General features: G+C 41.0%; 1 pseudogene; it reads right to left on the bottom strand.

Annotated features, from left to right (window-relative positions):
* Nucleotides 1-7,326: 7,326 nt before the first annotated feature.
* Nucleotides 7,327-13,164, bottom strand: LOC126071495 (T-cell surface glycoprotein CD1b-1-like; annotated as a pseudogene).
* Between the last annotated feature and the right edge of the window lie 2,980 nt (nt 13,165-16,144).

Here is a 16,144-nt window from a genome sequence, read left to right as displayed (position 1 = left end):
TTCATTTGCAGGTGTTTCTTTCTCTCAGCAAAGATGGTCTTTGATTTCTGTTCTCAGCAAATCGTCCCCTCAGTATCTCTATTGTAACTTCCTTCCACTACCAACAGACAATCCTCCCTTTCAGCTACTGCCTATAACAATGAAAATCTACTGTTTCCCATGACCCTGAGCCTCCTACTACTCAATCTCTCATTTTTCCTCCAGCTCTGTCTTAACATTACCCTCTCATCTCTGGATTTTAGCTCTTAAAAAAAAAAAATTTTTTTTTTTCTATCACTACCCCCATCCTGTCTACTTCACTTACAAAACTACTGTGGACAAAGTTGCATGTGACATTTAAGGGCCACTTCACGTCTCTTGGGAAACCCTGGTGGTGTAGCGGTTAAGAGTTACAGTTGTTAACCAAAAGGTTGGTAGTTCAAATCCACCAGGAGCTCCTTGGAAACTCTGTGGGCAAGTTCTACTCTGTCCTACAGGGTCAATATGAGTCAGAATCAACTTGATGGCAATGGGTTTTTGGTTGGGTCACCTCTCTTGAATTTCATGTCTCATCTAAACAATAAAAAGTAGGAACTAACTGGTTTCCATGATTCCTGCTTGTTTTATCAGACCACAATTCTTCCAGCTTACCCATTCAAGTCTGCTGCTAGACTCTCATGTCATCTCTTCTTTGTCACTCCATCTTATGCTTCTTCTTTTTTAATGTCCTCTAAGTATTCTTTTTTCCATTTGTCCTTTTATTTCACCACCATTCTCATCTCTTAATTTTCGTTGGCTCATTTATAAATTTGAGAATTTGCTTTCATGGAATATCCTATGTTTTCCACATGCATCTGTATAAACTGTACGTAACTCTCCAATGTCCTTAGAGATGAAACTCCAGCCATTCCAGAGTGCACAGGAGCATGAAACATATAAAGAATAAAACCTTCTATTGATCTTCATTCATATATTCACTCACCTAAAAATCACTCAACGTGTACTTGGCACCAGGTATCTTACTAGGCATATATGAACATATGGAGAAAGTAATTGCTGCAATCAAGGAGCTTTTAAACTACAGAAAAAGAAACACATTTAAACCAAAACGTAAAATGCATTGTGATCAATGCCATTTCAATGTATAAAATCCCCAGATACAAGCCTGTTCAGAACGATGTTCTCTAGAGAAGCATTTTGACTGCCAAAGTCCTGGCATGTCCATAAATTGAGGTTCAGAAAGTGCATTTCAACCTGGTGGCTGAACTCTGTGTTGTATGGTGGTAGTTGGAAAATGCAGCTTTCAAAGAGAATATATACATGGGGAGTCCATAAAAATGCATGTTGGAGTTAAATGTTGTGATCTGAAAAAAAATGCATTGCCAAAGAAGGACAACATCTGTTATTGCTCAAATTTACTTACATTGTTTATTTGAAAGTTGGTTGGTGATTTACAAATAACCCTGAGTTGTTAATACATGTGAAAACATGTCCACAAAATCTTGGTGAGATGCAGGCAATGCATTTATGTTGTTGTTGCTGTTGTTGTGTGCTGTGGTGCTGATTCCACTCACAGCAACTCTGTAGGATAGAACAGAACTGACTCATACAGTTTTCTTGGCTGTACTCTTTTTTTTTTCACTCTTTACAGGAGCACATCACAGAGTCTTCTCTTCTGTGGACCCACTGGTGGGTAAGAATTGCCAATCTTTCACTTAGCAGTTGAATGCTTAACCATTGTGTCACCAGGGCTCCTGTTCATATTATAAAAACCAAAAAACCAAACTCATTGCCACTGAGTCAATTTCAGCTTATTATAGTAGTGTCCTTAAATAATTTGAAATAATTCACTGAATGCAAGAAGTCACTTAAAACCCAATATGTAATATCATTTTTTGCTCAGATTTCTCAATGTTAACAATGAGACTGGAAACCACACTCACTGAGCTCTCTTTGTTAGGGCTTTAGATATTTGGCAATTTCTATGAACTACAATTGCCAAATATCTAATACCTTAACAAAGAAACTCAGGCTGGATTCAGAAGAGGACATGGAACCAGAGGTATCACTGCTGATGTCAGATGGATCCTTGCTGAAAGCACGGAATACCAGAAGAGTGTTTACCTGTGTTTTATTGACTGTGCAAAGGCATTCGACTATGTGGATCACGACAATTTATGGAGAACATTACGAAGAATGGGAATTCCAGAACACTTAATTGTGCTCATGAGGAACCTTTACGTAGATCAAGAGGCAGTTGTTCGGGCAGAACAAGGGGATACGGAGTGGTTTAAAGTCAGGAAAAGCGTGTGTCACGGTTGTATCCTTTCACCATACCTATTAAATCTGTATGCTGAGCAAATACGAGCTGAACTTTCTGAAGAAGAATGGGGCATCAGGATTGGAGGAAGACTCATTAACAACCTGCATTGTGCAGATGACACAACCTTGCTTGCTGAACGTGAAGAGGACTTGAAGCACTTATTAATGAAGATCAAAGACCACAGCCTTCAGTATAGATTACACCTCCACATAAAGAAAACAAAAACCCTCACAACTGGACCAATAAGCAACATCCTGATAAATGGAGAAAAGATTGAAGTTGTCAAGGATTTCATTTTACTTGGATCCACAATCTACACCCATGGAAGCAGCAGGCAAGAAATCAAAAGAGACATTGCTTTGGGCAAATCTGCTTCAAAGGGCCTCTTTAAAGTGTTGAAAAGCAAAGATATCACCCTGATGACTACAGTGTACCTGACCCAAACCATGGTATTTTCAATCACATCATATGCATGTGAAAGCTGGACAATGTATAAGGAAGACCAAAGAAGAATTGACACCTTTCAACTGTGATGTTGGAGAAGAATATTGGATATACCACAGATTGCCAAAAGAATGAACAAATCTGTCTTGGAAGAAGTACAACCAGAATGCTCCTTAGAAGCAAGGATGGCAAGACTGTGTCTTACGTATTTTGGACATGTTGTCAGGAGGGATCAGTCCCTGGAGAAGGATATCATGCTTGGCAGAGTACAGGGTCAGCGGAAAAGAGCAAGACGCTTAATGAGATGGATTGGCACGGTGGCTGCAACAATAGGCTCAAGCATAACAACTATTGTAAGGATGGCGCAGGACCAGGCAGTGTTTCACTCTATTGTGCATAGGGTTGCTATGAGTCAGAACCAACTCCATGGCACCTAACAACAACAACGACATGAACTACAAACACATCTAAGAACAAGCCCCATCTAAGCCATTCATAAACATAAAACTTCATCTTTTTTTTTTTCTTACTTGTACTTCAGATGAAGGTTTACAGAACAAACTAGTTTCTCATCAAACAGTTAGTACATACATTGTTCTATGACATTGGTTAACAACACCGAGACAGGTCAACATTCTCCCTTCTCAACTCTGGGTTCCCTATTACCAGCTTTCCTGTTCCTTCTTGCCTTCCAGTCCCTGCCCCAGGGCTGGTGCACCCCTTTAGTCTGGTTTTGTTCCATGGGCCTGTTCAATTTTTGGCTGAAGGGTGAACCTCAGGAGTGACCTCATTACTGAGCTGAAAGGGTATCCGAGGGTCATACTCTCTGGGTTTCTCCAGTCTGTTTCAGGCCAGCAAGTCTGGTCTTTATTTTTGAGTTAGAATTTTGTTCTACATTTTTCTGCAGCTCTATCTGGAGCCCTCTATTGTGATCCCTGTCAGAGCAGTCAGTGGTGGTGACCCAGCACCGTCTCATTGTACTGGATTCAGTCTGGTGGAGGCCATGGTAGATGTGGTCCATTAGTCCTTTGGACTAATCTTTCCCTTGTGTCTGTAGTTTTCTTCATTTTTCCTTGCTCTCACTGAAGGGGTGAGACCAGTGGAATATTCTAGATGGCCACTCACAGGCTTTTAAGATCACAGATGCTACTCACCAAAGCAGAATGTAGAACATATTGTTTATAAACTATGTTATGCCAAAAGAGCTAGATATTCCCCCAAGATCATGGTCCCCACAGCCCTCAGCCCAGCAATCAGTCCCTCAGGCAGTTTGGATGTGTCTATGGAGCTACCATGACCTTTCCTTGGACAGGTTGTGCTGGCTTCCTCAGTATTGTGTACTGACAAGACTTCATCTTTGCTCACACTTTTATCTTATTGTCAGTGGCAAACCCTACAGGGGAGTTCTACCATGTCATGTGAGATCACTAGGAGCTGAAATGGACTTGTTGGCACCTAATAACAGCAACAACAACTGCAGCAGATACATAACAGTTACCGCAATTTCGCGAGTTAGAGCCGCCTGCCGCAAATAGCCAATTCTTGAGACAGGGGTGAGGTGGGTAGCAAGAGCTTTATTAGATATACGGTATATGGAGACAGAGGGGAATGATCTCCTTCTAAAGTCGTCTGTCTCACCAGACTACCGATGGGTTCGGGTTTTTAAGGGAAAAGGGGCCATAAGTTTTAGGGACTTGTGGAATGTGCGCTCTCTTTCTTCTGTTTGGTTTTGGTGGGAGTATCTCAAACATGTTGATCTTTCCTGCCATTATCCCATCAGCTCAGGGGGTAGCTGGCGCCATCCTTCCTCTTATTTGACAGGCTTAGATCAATATCACTTGTTTTCCACAGTCTTAGAGGAAACATTGGCCAACACTTAACCATTTGGGGAGCTAACATCAGGATCTTACTTGGAGGCAGGGATGGGCTAGGGGAGGGAAAGGAGAGAAAGAAGAAAGAAGAAGGAAAAAAAATTGGCTCAGGTACTGTTCAAGACATGGCTGAGCAGCCTGTTTCATGACCACCACCGGTCAGTCAGTTTGTTGTACTATGGTGTCTTGCATATTGCTCTGGTGCTAGAAACTAAACCACCAGTGTTTCAAATATTGGCAGGATCACCCATGGCAGACAGGTTTCAGCAGGGCTTTCAGACTAAGATGGACGAGGAAGAAAGATCTGGTGATATACTTCCAAAAATTAGCCAATAAAAACCTCATGGATAGTAACAGATTATCTGACGTGCTTCGGACGTGTCATCAGAAAGGATCAATCACTGGAAGAGGACATCATGTTTGGTGGAGTAGAGGGCCAAGGAGGGCACAGGAGACGTTTGGTGTGACATATTGGCACAGTAACCACAACGATGGACTTGAACATGCCAGTAATAGTGAGGATGGTGCAGGAAAGGAAACATTTTGCTTCATTGTACGTAAGATTGCCTTGAGTTGGAATAGACTTGACAGTGGCTAACAAGAACAAGTATTTAGTGCATTTTTTTCTACATAGGTCAACAGGAAAAACTTTTTTCCTGCTCCCTTGCAATTAGATTGGGGTGATATGACTGAGTTCTGGCCAACGGACTGTGTGCTGGAGATGTAAGCCACTTCCAGGCTGGGCTTTTGAAACATCACATGTGATCATCTTGCCTTGCAGAACCAGCTTGGAGGTAACCTGTTCCAGATAGCAGAACTGTGAGACAGAGAAGGGCAGCAGAACCTACAGGAGCTTGCCTGCATGAGAAATAAACTGTCTTATGCTAAGCCTCTATATTCCAAATTTTGTTTATACCTACAAGACATCCTAGCTACCCTGGTTAATGTAGAACCCAATAAGTAACATCTTTTCCCCCTCCAGAATTCAAAGCAGATGAGATATAGATAGACAGCATGGGAGAAAGGGGTCCATTTGTCTACTTTATTTCTAATAGAGCTGATAGGGAAATTGCTGCTGGGGCTGTTGCTGGTTAGTGATCCACAATCAGAGAACCACAGAATAATCAGAGACAAGGCCTGTGGCTGAGAGTGCAGCCAAACATACAATACTGGCTGATCTACAAGGTGGGGTAGAGTTGGACACATCCTAAAAAAGCAACCAACTATGCTAACACAGAGAAAGAAAGCTGTTTTCAGCCATGTCCTACCCTTTTCAAGTCTTTTCCCTTTTTTTCCCAACTCCTGATACACCAGGTCGCCTTTAAATATTCAGATGAGAAAACTGTTTCTAGAAAACCCTGGCTTCTTCAGAACTTCTGCTTGTCCTGATTTCCCTTCCAAAGCTCTCTATAAAAAGTAAACTCGGATTCTTCCCTCATCTGTGTTTTAATAAAAAGGAGTTTGGATATTTTTAAAAGGCAAGTTCTAGAAAACTATGGAGTGGGCAAGGAAATGTATAAACAAACCACAAATCAAAGACAGGACTGAACTTCTACAGCGTAGATGCTCAAGGTCCCTGAAGGCAAGAACCAACTTCCTGATTCTTTAATTGAAAAGTTAACACCACCTACTTTATTAGTCCTCACACACACTGTCTCTCCCTCATTCTCACTGGAAAATGAGGAGCAGGAGTCCCAAACCTAGTGATTCTGTGTAGCTAGGCTATAACTGTCATCATGGCAAAGATCACTTTCTCCAGAGGGGCTCTGAGCAGAAACAAGGAAAGCAGAGGAGCATAGTGACTTTTGACTAAGTGAGAAGTATTTTAATAAGAAGATCTAGAGTGTCAACTGGTGGGGCAAAGGGAAGGAAAGAGAGAACAAGAAAAAAAAACTATTAACTTGGTAATTATATCAACTCAGATCATTTTTACTGAGAAAATGAAGATGCAGATAAGAGAACTTTCCAGGGCCCCACATACACCAAACACTGCCCTCAAGAACTTACAAAACAGAAGAGGAAGAAAAAACAAAATAACTACAATGCCATGAGTACAGAGAAAAGTGGTTTTCTACGTGACTCCAGACAAGGCAGGGTTGCTTCTATCTGTGGCACTAAGGAAGGCTTCCTGGAAGAAGTAGCATCTCAGCTGGGCCTAGAGGGTTAGACAGCCATCCAGGCAGATACAGAGAAATTACATTACAAAGGCTCAGCATCTCTGTAAATACAATTATTCCTGCACAATTATATTTAGCCTTCTTTGACAAGTGATACTTAAGCAGAAGCAGAAAGAAAGCTTTAAAATAGGAAGGTAAATGAATACCACCATTAAGTTGTGTATAGTATAATTCGTTTATTCTGAGAACATTCTTTCTCACACTTGAACATCTTACTATTGGTACTGGCTAATAATAAATTTGCAATTTTTAAGTTATTTTTTCTGCTGATAGATAAATTCTCTTTTGACCCTGGCCAAAAGCTTCAGCCTCTAGGCTTCTGGGCTCTTTTCCTAATGCGGGAGAAAACGTGACAAGGGCCTGTGGAATATCATGATATGACCTTTTAAGAACACAAATAAAAATTAGCTCAGACAAAAGGACATGGGAGTTGCGGAGAAAGGGGAAACGGCCTAGTGGAAAGACTGAGGCTAAAATAAGCAGCGAAAAAGAATGAGAGGGGTGAAAAAGAATAGATTAAAAAAATTAGAACTCACCAGTGCTTACTAAACCGTAATGCAAGGCCTGTCAGAAGGATCAGAAGGATTGCCACACAGATCACGCTGACAGAGATGGGATGTTCTGGTAATTGGGAGAGGACATAAGGATGTCACTTCAAATTCCATTCTCTGATTTTCCAGGGCTTACTTTGCCCACCCAAGTGCCAGCACCACCATCCACCTGCTTCAATATATGCTGACATTCCAACTCCCTTTCTCGTAATCCAGGATATTACATATCTATCCTTTGTCTCTCTCTTACTCTCCCCACCCAATCTACAGGTCCTTCATATTCTATATCTTAGATCACCTGTTTTTTTACCTGCTTGGCCCAGAGATCAATGGATCTCTCAATCTCTCTTTCTCCCTCTCTTCCTCTCTCTCTCTCTCTGTGTCCTTGTGTGTGTGTGTGTCTACATTTGTGTATCTGTGTCTCTCTCTGCCCCTCTCTGTCAGTTCCTGTCCCTCTCATCTGTCAAGCACCACTTCTTCCCAGCTTCTCCCTCTATGTTTGAGGAACATCTCCCATCTTTGGTGGACACCAGTTCTTTCTCACTTTCTCACCCAAATAGAGGACAATATCCTGGCCACCTAGACTGCTGTTTTTCACTTGGCAAGATAGGCCAGCTGCCTCACCAGCTGCCACATCCAGGGTTACTCGGAGATACCAGGTCCCATCAGCATTGGGTGGGACATCATCTCGCCAAGTGCCTGGCTGTTCCTGCTCTGCCAACATCCACATCATCCACACGGGCTTCGGGTAGAATCCTGAGACATGGCACACCAGCAGCAGACGGCCAGGACCAGGAGAGGGGCCATTGGACAGCCAAGCCTCGGGCTTCTCTGGGGTGGGAGAGTGTTCAAATTAGGATTCCAGTCCAGAGCATAGAGACTCAGACACCCACAGCTTTGGACAGTGACCCCTTTCTACTCCTCTGGGAACTACAACTATATGCATAATTCTTTAGGCCTCTTTCCCTCTGGGTATCTTCCTATTCCTAAGTTTAAGGACTTTGTGGAAAGTGGCATAGAAAATCTTGGGGAGAGAGTGGCACAAACCTTGCCTCTGCTGATCCGCCTTTTCTGCATCAAGAACACTCAAGAGAAATTAGGGGCAGTCTTTGTAGAGGAGATTCTCCATGGTATCACTGATTCCTTGGTACTGACTGCATAGTGTACAAAATTGCTTTGCCCTCCTGCCGCCCACTGGGGCCAGTGCACATGAATGATTCTGGGTGCTCAGGAAATCCAGTCCTCCTAAAGCTCCCTTCAGATAACTTACTGGGGCCTCCCCAGGACTCGCTCACAATCTGCTCTGCCCTGGATCTGAAATGGATCTGCATAATAGGAGAACAGAAAGTTACTCAACAGCAAATACAAAAGGAAGGGATAAGGAATAGACCTAGGATTTTTGGTGGGGAGAAATATCTGGGATGTTAAATGATCAGCCAAATATCACTTACAGCATTTAGAGAGATAAGAGCATTGGGGAGCAGTTTGTGCATCATCATGGGGAGGCAGGGCTTGCTGTATAAGTATATGGTGGTTAGCACAGGTGCAGAGTGGAAGGATTGGTGTGGTGGTTAGCACAGGTGCAGAGTGGGAAGGACTGGGGTGAGGGAGTCAGGATGAATGAAAGGATTATATTGAGAGGAGGGCCAGGGGAGGAGAGAGTAGAAGAGACATATCGGAGGAGGAGGTCACACTGACAGTCAGGCACAGGTTAGGGAATGTGAGGTTTGAGAGTTGAGAGAAATGGGCTTCACACTAGGCAAAGCAGGAGATGGTTAGAAAGGAAGAGACTTCATCTAGCATAGAAGAGACCTGGAGGTGACAAGAATCTGAAATACTGCGTGGAGTTGTGGAGCCAGGGCAGGAGACTACTCTAGAGAAGTGTGCATGCAGTTGGATGTAGTGGGGAGAAGAGAAAGATAACAGGAGTGGCAGTCCAAACAAAGAGACAGAAAAAAGTCATTGAGAATCCCACCATGACTCACATTCCAACTAGAATTGACTGGCAAAGTCCCGTATTTCCCAAATAAATCCAATGAAGTAGACTCGAAATAGCCCCTCCAGATCTGACATCTCCTCATGGCTGAAGTTGTCCTTGGACCAGGGCTTCAGGAAAATAACGGGGCCTGAGTCACTAATCCAGCCATGAATCTGTAAGTCATTCAACCAAGGCTGAGGCTTGATTTCACATCCAGGTACTGTTGGCAAAGGACGAGATCTGGATGAGGTAGAAGGAGATCGGCCCCTGGAAGCCTGTACATCATAGAAGAATAAGAATAATGAGAAGGGGAGAAGCAGGAGGGAGTGAGAAAGAATGCACATGGAAAAAAAAAATCAGAGTCTGAAAAGCACATGAAGCCTGAGATATTTGCCTGCCCCAGGGTCTCAGGCTCCAGCCCCAACCTCCAGAACAAGGTTGAAGAGCTGGAGACAGGAGTACCCAAGACGCTTAGGTATCAAAATGCACTTGGGTCAGTGCAGCATGCTTTTACCCAGACCCCATCACACCCTTGCCGGGAGCTGCCAGAATTATCCTTACCATCCTCCACGTGTCTGTCAGTTTGTTGTACTGTGGGGGCTTGTGTGTTGCTGTGATGCTGGAAGCTATGTCACCGGTATTCAGACACCAGCAGGGTCACCCACGGAGGACAGGTTTCAGCTGAGCTTCCACACTAAGACAGACTAGGAAGAAGGACCCGGCAGTCTACTTCTGAAAAGCATTAGCCAGTGAAAACCTTATGAATGGCAGTGGAACATTGTCTGATACAGTGCTAGAAGATGAGCCCCCCAGGTTGGAAGGCACTCAAAAGATGACTGGGGAAGAGCTGCCTCCTCAAAGTAGAGGCGACCTTAATGATGTAGATGGAGTAAAGCTTTCGGGACCTTCATTTGCTGATGTGGCAGGACTGAAAATGAGAATAAACAGCTGCAAACATCCATTAATAATTGGAACCTAGAATGTACGAAGTATGAATCTAGGAAAATTGGAAATCATTGAAAATGAAATGAAACGCATAAACATCAATATCCTAGGCATTAAAAAAAAAAATTAGTGAGCTGAAATGGACTGGTATTGGCTATTTTGTATCAGACAATCCTGTAGTCTACTATGCTGGGAATGACAACTCAAAGAGGAACAGTGTTGCATTTCATTGTCAAAAAGAACATTTCCAGATCTATCCTGAAGTACCATGCTGTCAGTGATAGGATAATATCCATATGGCTACAAGGAAGACCAGTTAATAGGACTATTATTCAAATTTATGCACCAGCCACTAGGGCCAAAGATGAAGTAATAGAAGATTTTTATCAGCTGCTACGGTCTGAAATTGATCGAACATGCAATCAAGATGTGTTGATAATTACTGGTGATTGGATGCGAAAATTGGAAACAAAGAAGAAGGACCAGTAGTTGGAAAATATGGCCTTGGTGATAGAAACAATAATGGAGATTGAATGATAGAATTTCGCAAGATCAACGGCTTCTTCGTTGCAAATACCTTCTTTCACCAACATAAACGGCGACTATACACATGGACCTCACCAGATGGAACACATGGAAATCAAATCGACTACATCTGTGGAAAGAGCAGATGGAAAAGCTCAATATCATCAGTCAGAACAAGGCCAGGGGCCGACTGTGGAACAGACCATCAATTGCTCCTATGCAAGTTCAAGCTGAAACTGAAGAAAATCAGAGCAAGTCCACAAGAGCCAAAATATGACCTTGAGTATATCCCACCTGAATTTAGAGAACATCTCAAGAATAGATTTGACACATTGAACACTAGTGACTGAAGACCAGATGAACTGTGGAATGATATCAAGGACATCATCCATGAAGAAAGCAAGAGGTCATTGAAAAGAAAGAAAAGACTAAGATGGATGTCAGGGGAGACTCTGAAACTTGCTCTTGAGCGTCGAGCAGCTAAAGCAAAAGGAAGAATTGATGAAGTAAAAGAACTGAACAGAAGATTTCAAAGGGCCTCTCAAGAAGACAATGTAAAGTATTATAATGACATGTACAAAGAGCTGGAGATGGGAAACCAAAAGGGAAGAACACGCTCGGCATTTCTCAAGTTGAAGGAACTGAAGAAAAAACTCAAGCCTCGAGTTGCAATAGTGAAGGATTCCATGGGGAAAATATTAAACGATGCAGGAAATATCAAAAGAAGATGGAAGGAATACACAGAGTCATTATGCCAAAAAGAATTAGTCGATAGTCAACCATTTCGAGAGGTGGCATATGATCAGGACCCGATGGTACTGAAGGAAGAAGTCCAAGCTGCTCGGAAGGCACTGGCGAAAAACAAGGCTCCAGGAATTGATGGAATATCAATTGAGATGTTTCAACAAACAGATGCAGCACTGGACGTGCTTACTCATCTATGCCAAGAAATATGGAAGACAACTTCCTCACCAACTGACTGGAAGAGATCCATATTTATGCCTATTCCCAAGAAAAGTGATCCAACTGAATGTGAAAATTATAGAACAACATCATTAATATCACACGCAAGCAAAACTCTGCTGAAGATCATTCAAAAACGGCTGCAGCAGTATATTGACAGGGAACTGCCAGAAATTCAGGCTGGTTTCAGGAGAGGACGTGGAACCAGGGATATCACTGCTGATGTCAGATGGATCCTGGCTGAAAGCAGAGAATACCAGAAGGATGTTTACCTGTGTTTTATTGACTATGCAAAGGCATTCAACTGTGTGGATCATAACAAACTATGGATAACACTGCGAAAAATGGGAATTCCAGAACACTTAATTGTGTTCATGAGGAACCTTTACATAGATCAAGAGGCAGTTGTTTGGACAGAACAAGGGGATACTGATTGGTTTAAAGTCAGGAAAGGTGTGCGTCAGGATGTATTCTTTCACCATACCTATTTAATCTGTATGCTGGACAAATAATAAGAGGAGCTGGACTATATGAAGAAGAACGGGGCATCAGGATTGGAGGAATACTGATTAGCAACCTGCGTTATGCAGATGACACAACCTTGCTTGCTGAAAGTGAAGAGGACTTGAAGCACTTATTGATAAAGACCACGGTCTTCAGTATGGATTACACCTCAGCATAAAGAAAACAAAAATCCTCACAACTGGACCAATAAGCAACATCATGATAAATGGAGAAAAGATTGAAATTGTCAAAGATTTCATTTTACTTGGATCCACAATCAACAGCGGTCAAGAAATCAAAAGATGCATTGCACTGGGTAAATCTGCTGCAAAGGACCTCTTCAAAGTGTTGAAGAGCAAAGATGTCACCTTGAAGACTAAGGTGCGCCTGACCCAAGCCATGGTATTTTCAATCACATTATATGCATGTGAAAGCTGGACAATGAATAAGGAAGACCGAAGAAGGGTTGATGCCTTTGAATTGTGGTGTTGGCAAAGAATATTGAATATACCATGGACTGCCAAAAGAACGAACAAATCTGTCTTGGAGGAAGTGCAGCCAGAGTGCTCCTTAGAGGCCAGGATGGCGAGACTGCATCTTACATACTTTGGACATGTTTTCAGGAGGGATCAGTCCCTGGAGAAGGACATCGTACTTGGCAGAGTACAGGGTCGGCGGAAGAGAGGAAGACCCTCAACGAGGTGGATTGATGCAATGGCTGCAACAATGAGCTCAAGCATAACAACGATTTTAAGGATGGCTCAGGACCAGGCAGTGTTTCGTTCTGTTGTGCATAGGGTCGCTATGAGTCGGAACCAACTCGACGGCACCTAACAACAACAGCATTCTCATTGTCACCACCTGGGAGGAAAACAGCCAGCAATAGAAGTGACCGAAGCAGCATTTCACTGGGAGATGGAATTGCAACTCTCAGACCTGGTGCTCGATCTGTGATTTCAGCGAGCTCTCTTCCAACTGACAATCTCTCAGCAACATTCCGTATCAGAGAAAAACTGTGCCTCCCACAGCCTCGCACTCAGCCTCTCATTTCCCCCAAAAGTTGTGACTTTTTTCTAGGCTTGCTCTTACTTCCCTGGCTTTGAGCTACTCTCCCAGTCCCATTTCAAAAAACCAGTATATGATTCTGAAACACACCCAAGTCTTTATTTTCACAGCTGTAAAAGGAGAGGGTAATACTAAACAATGGTCTTTGTTGAGTTTATTGATTTTAATCTACAATCAGTATAGCCACTCAACTCTGCCTTCCCCCTACTCTTCTCCCTCCTGGCACACCATCATTACCCTTCCAGGTATTCTTAATATCTTTCTTATCTCATCCCTCTTTTCTGATGTCCCTAACACCACATTTCTGGTTTTGCATTAGTTCCTTTCTTAAACCTTGTGTTCTACTTTATCAAATTCTTCTACAAGGTCCCATTGTAGCTATGTAAACTTCAACCAATTTTCTAGTTAGATTGCTTTGAGTAGTGTCGACATTTTAACAACATTAAGTCTTCCAATTCATGAACACGAAATGTCTTTACATTTATTTAGGTCTTCGTTAATTCCTTTCAGCAAAGTTTTGTAGTTTTCAGTGCACAGCTCTTTGACTTCCTTGGTTAAATTTATCTCTAGTTATTTATCATTTTGCATGCTGTTGTAAACAGAATTGTTTTCTTCATTTCCTTTTCAGATTGTTGATTGCTGGTGTATAAAAATACAACTGATTTTATGTATTGATAGTGTATCCTGTAACTTTGATAATTCATTTATTAACTCAAGTTATTTTTTGATGGAGTCTTTAGGATTTTCCATATGTAGCATTACATCATCTGCAAATAGAGACAGTTTTATTTCTTCTTTTCCGATTTGGATACTTATCTTATTCTTGACTAATTTCTCTGTAGAATTTCCAGCACAATGTTGAATAGATGTGGTGAAAGTGGGCATCCTTGTCTTGTTCCTGATCTTAGAGGGAAAGCTTTCAGTCTTTCACCATTGAGTATAAAGTTAACTGTGGATTTTTCGTAAATTCCCTTTATCATGTCAAGGAAATTTTCTTCTATTCCACTGGTTTTCTGAGTGTTTTTATCATGAAAGTGTGTTGAATTTTGACGAATAATTTTCTGTATCAATCATGAAGATCATGTGGGTTTTTTGTTTTTTTTGTTTGTTTGTTTCTTTCTTTCTCCTTCATTCTATTAATAGGGTATGTTACATTGCTGACTTTTTGTCTGGTGTACTACCATTGAATTCCTGGGATAAATTTTGCATGAACGCGGTGTATAATCTTTCAATATTCTATTGAATTCAGTTTGTAAAACTATGTTGAGGATTTTTACATCTATATTCATAAGAGATGTTGGTCTGTAGTTTTCTTGTGATGTCTTTGTCTGGCTTTGATATCAGGATAATGCTGGCCTCACAGAATGAGTTAGGAAGTGTTCCTTCTTCAATTTTTTGGACAAGTCTGAGAAGAACTGGTATGTATTATTCTTTAAATGATTCATAGAAATCACCAGTGAAGCCATCTGTTCCTGGGATTTTCTTCGCTAGGAGCTTTTTGATTACTGATTTCATCTCTTCATTTCTTATACGTCTGTTCAGATTTTCTGTTTCTTGAATCAATTGTGTAATCTCTGTGTTTCTAGGAATTTGTCCGTTTCATCTAGGTTATATAATTTGCTGGCATAAAATTGTTCATAGTATTGTCTTACAATCCGTTTTATTTTTGTAAGGTCCATAGCAATATCCCCACTTTTATTTTTTATTTTAGCAATTTGAGTCTTCTTTCTTTTTTCTTAGTCAATGTAGCTAAAGGATTGTCAATTTTGTTGATCTTTAAAAAAATAATAATAAACTTTTTGTTCCATTGATTCTATTTATTTATTTATTTTCTCTAGTCTGTTTCCACTCTAATCTTTATTATTTCCTTCTTTCTGTTACCTTTGGGTTTATTTTGGTATTCTTTTTCTAGGTCCTTAAGATGTAAAGTTAGGCTATGAATTTAAGATCTTTTTCTTTTTAGCGTAGACATTTACAGCTATAAATCTCCCTCCAAACACTTTTGCTGAAGTCCATAATTTTTGTTATGTTGTGTTTTTATTTTTATTTGCTCCAAAGCATTTTCTAATTTACCTTTTTATTTCTTCTTTGATCCATTGGTTGTTTAAGAGTGTGTTGTTAAATTCACACATATTCATGAATTTTCAAGTTTTCCTTCTGATTTTGATTTCTACTTTCATTCCATTGTAGTCAGAGAAGATAGTTTGTATGATTTCCTTCTTTTTAAATGTATGGAGACTCTTTCTGTGGCTGAACATATGGTCTATCCATAGAATGTTCCATGTCCACTTGAGAAGAATATGTATTCCATTGATGTTGGGCAGAGTGTTCTGTAGATGTCTATTAGGTCTACTTGATTGATAATATGCAAGTCCTCTATTTTCTTATCTATCTTCTAGGTTGTTGTTTTATCCATTATTGAAAGTGGGTATTGAAGTCTCCAGCTATCATTACAGAACTGTTTTTCACCCCCCTGTTCTGTCGATTTTGAGTTCACATATCTTGGGGCTCTATTCTTGGGTGTGTATGTGCTTACAATTTTTATATCTTCTTGATGGATTGACCCTTTTATCAATATATAATGTCCTTCTTGGCTCTCTTGTAATAGTTTTTTACTTAAAGTTTATTTTGTCCTGTAGTAATATAGCCACCTCAGCTCTCATTTGATCGCTATTTGCATGGAACTGCTTTTCCCATCCTTTCAATTTCAATATTTTTGTATCTTTTAATTTAAAATAAATGTCTTAGGGACAGTATATAGTTGAATCATGTTATTTTTATGCATTCTGATGATCTCTGCGTTTTCGTTGGAGAGTTTG

This window comes from Elephas maximus, chromosome 3 (assembly GCF_024166365.1).
Source record: "Elephas maximus indicus isolate mEleMax1 chromosome 3, mEleMax1 primary haplotype, whole genome shotgun sequence".
Classification (NCBI taxonomy): Eukaryota; Metazoa; Chordata; class Mammalia; order Proboscidea; family Elephantidae; genus Elephas; species Elephas maximus.
Note: the sequence above shows the minus strand (reverse complement) of the source record. Positions and strands in the feature narration are given on the sequence as shown.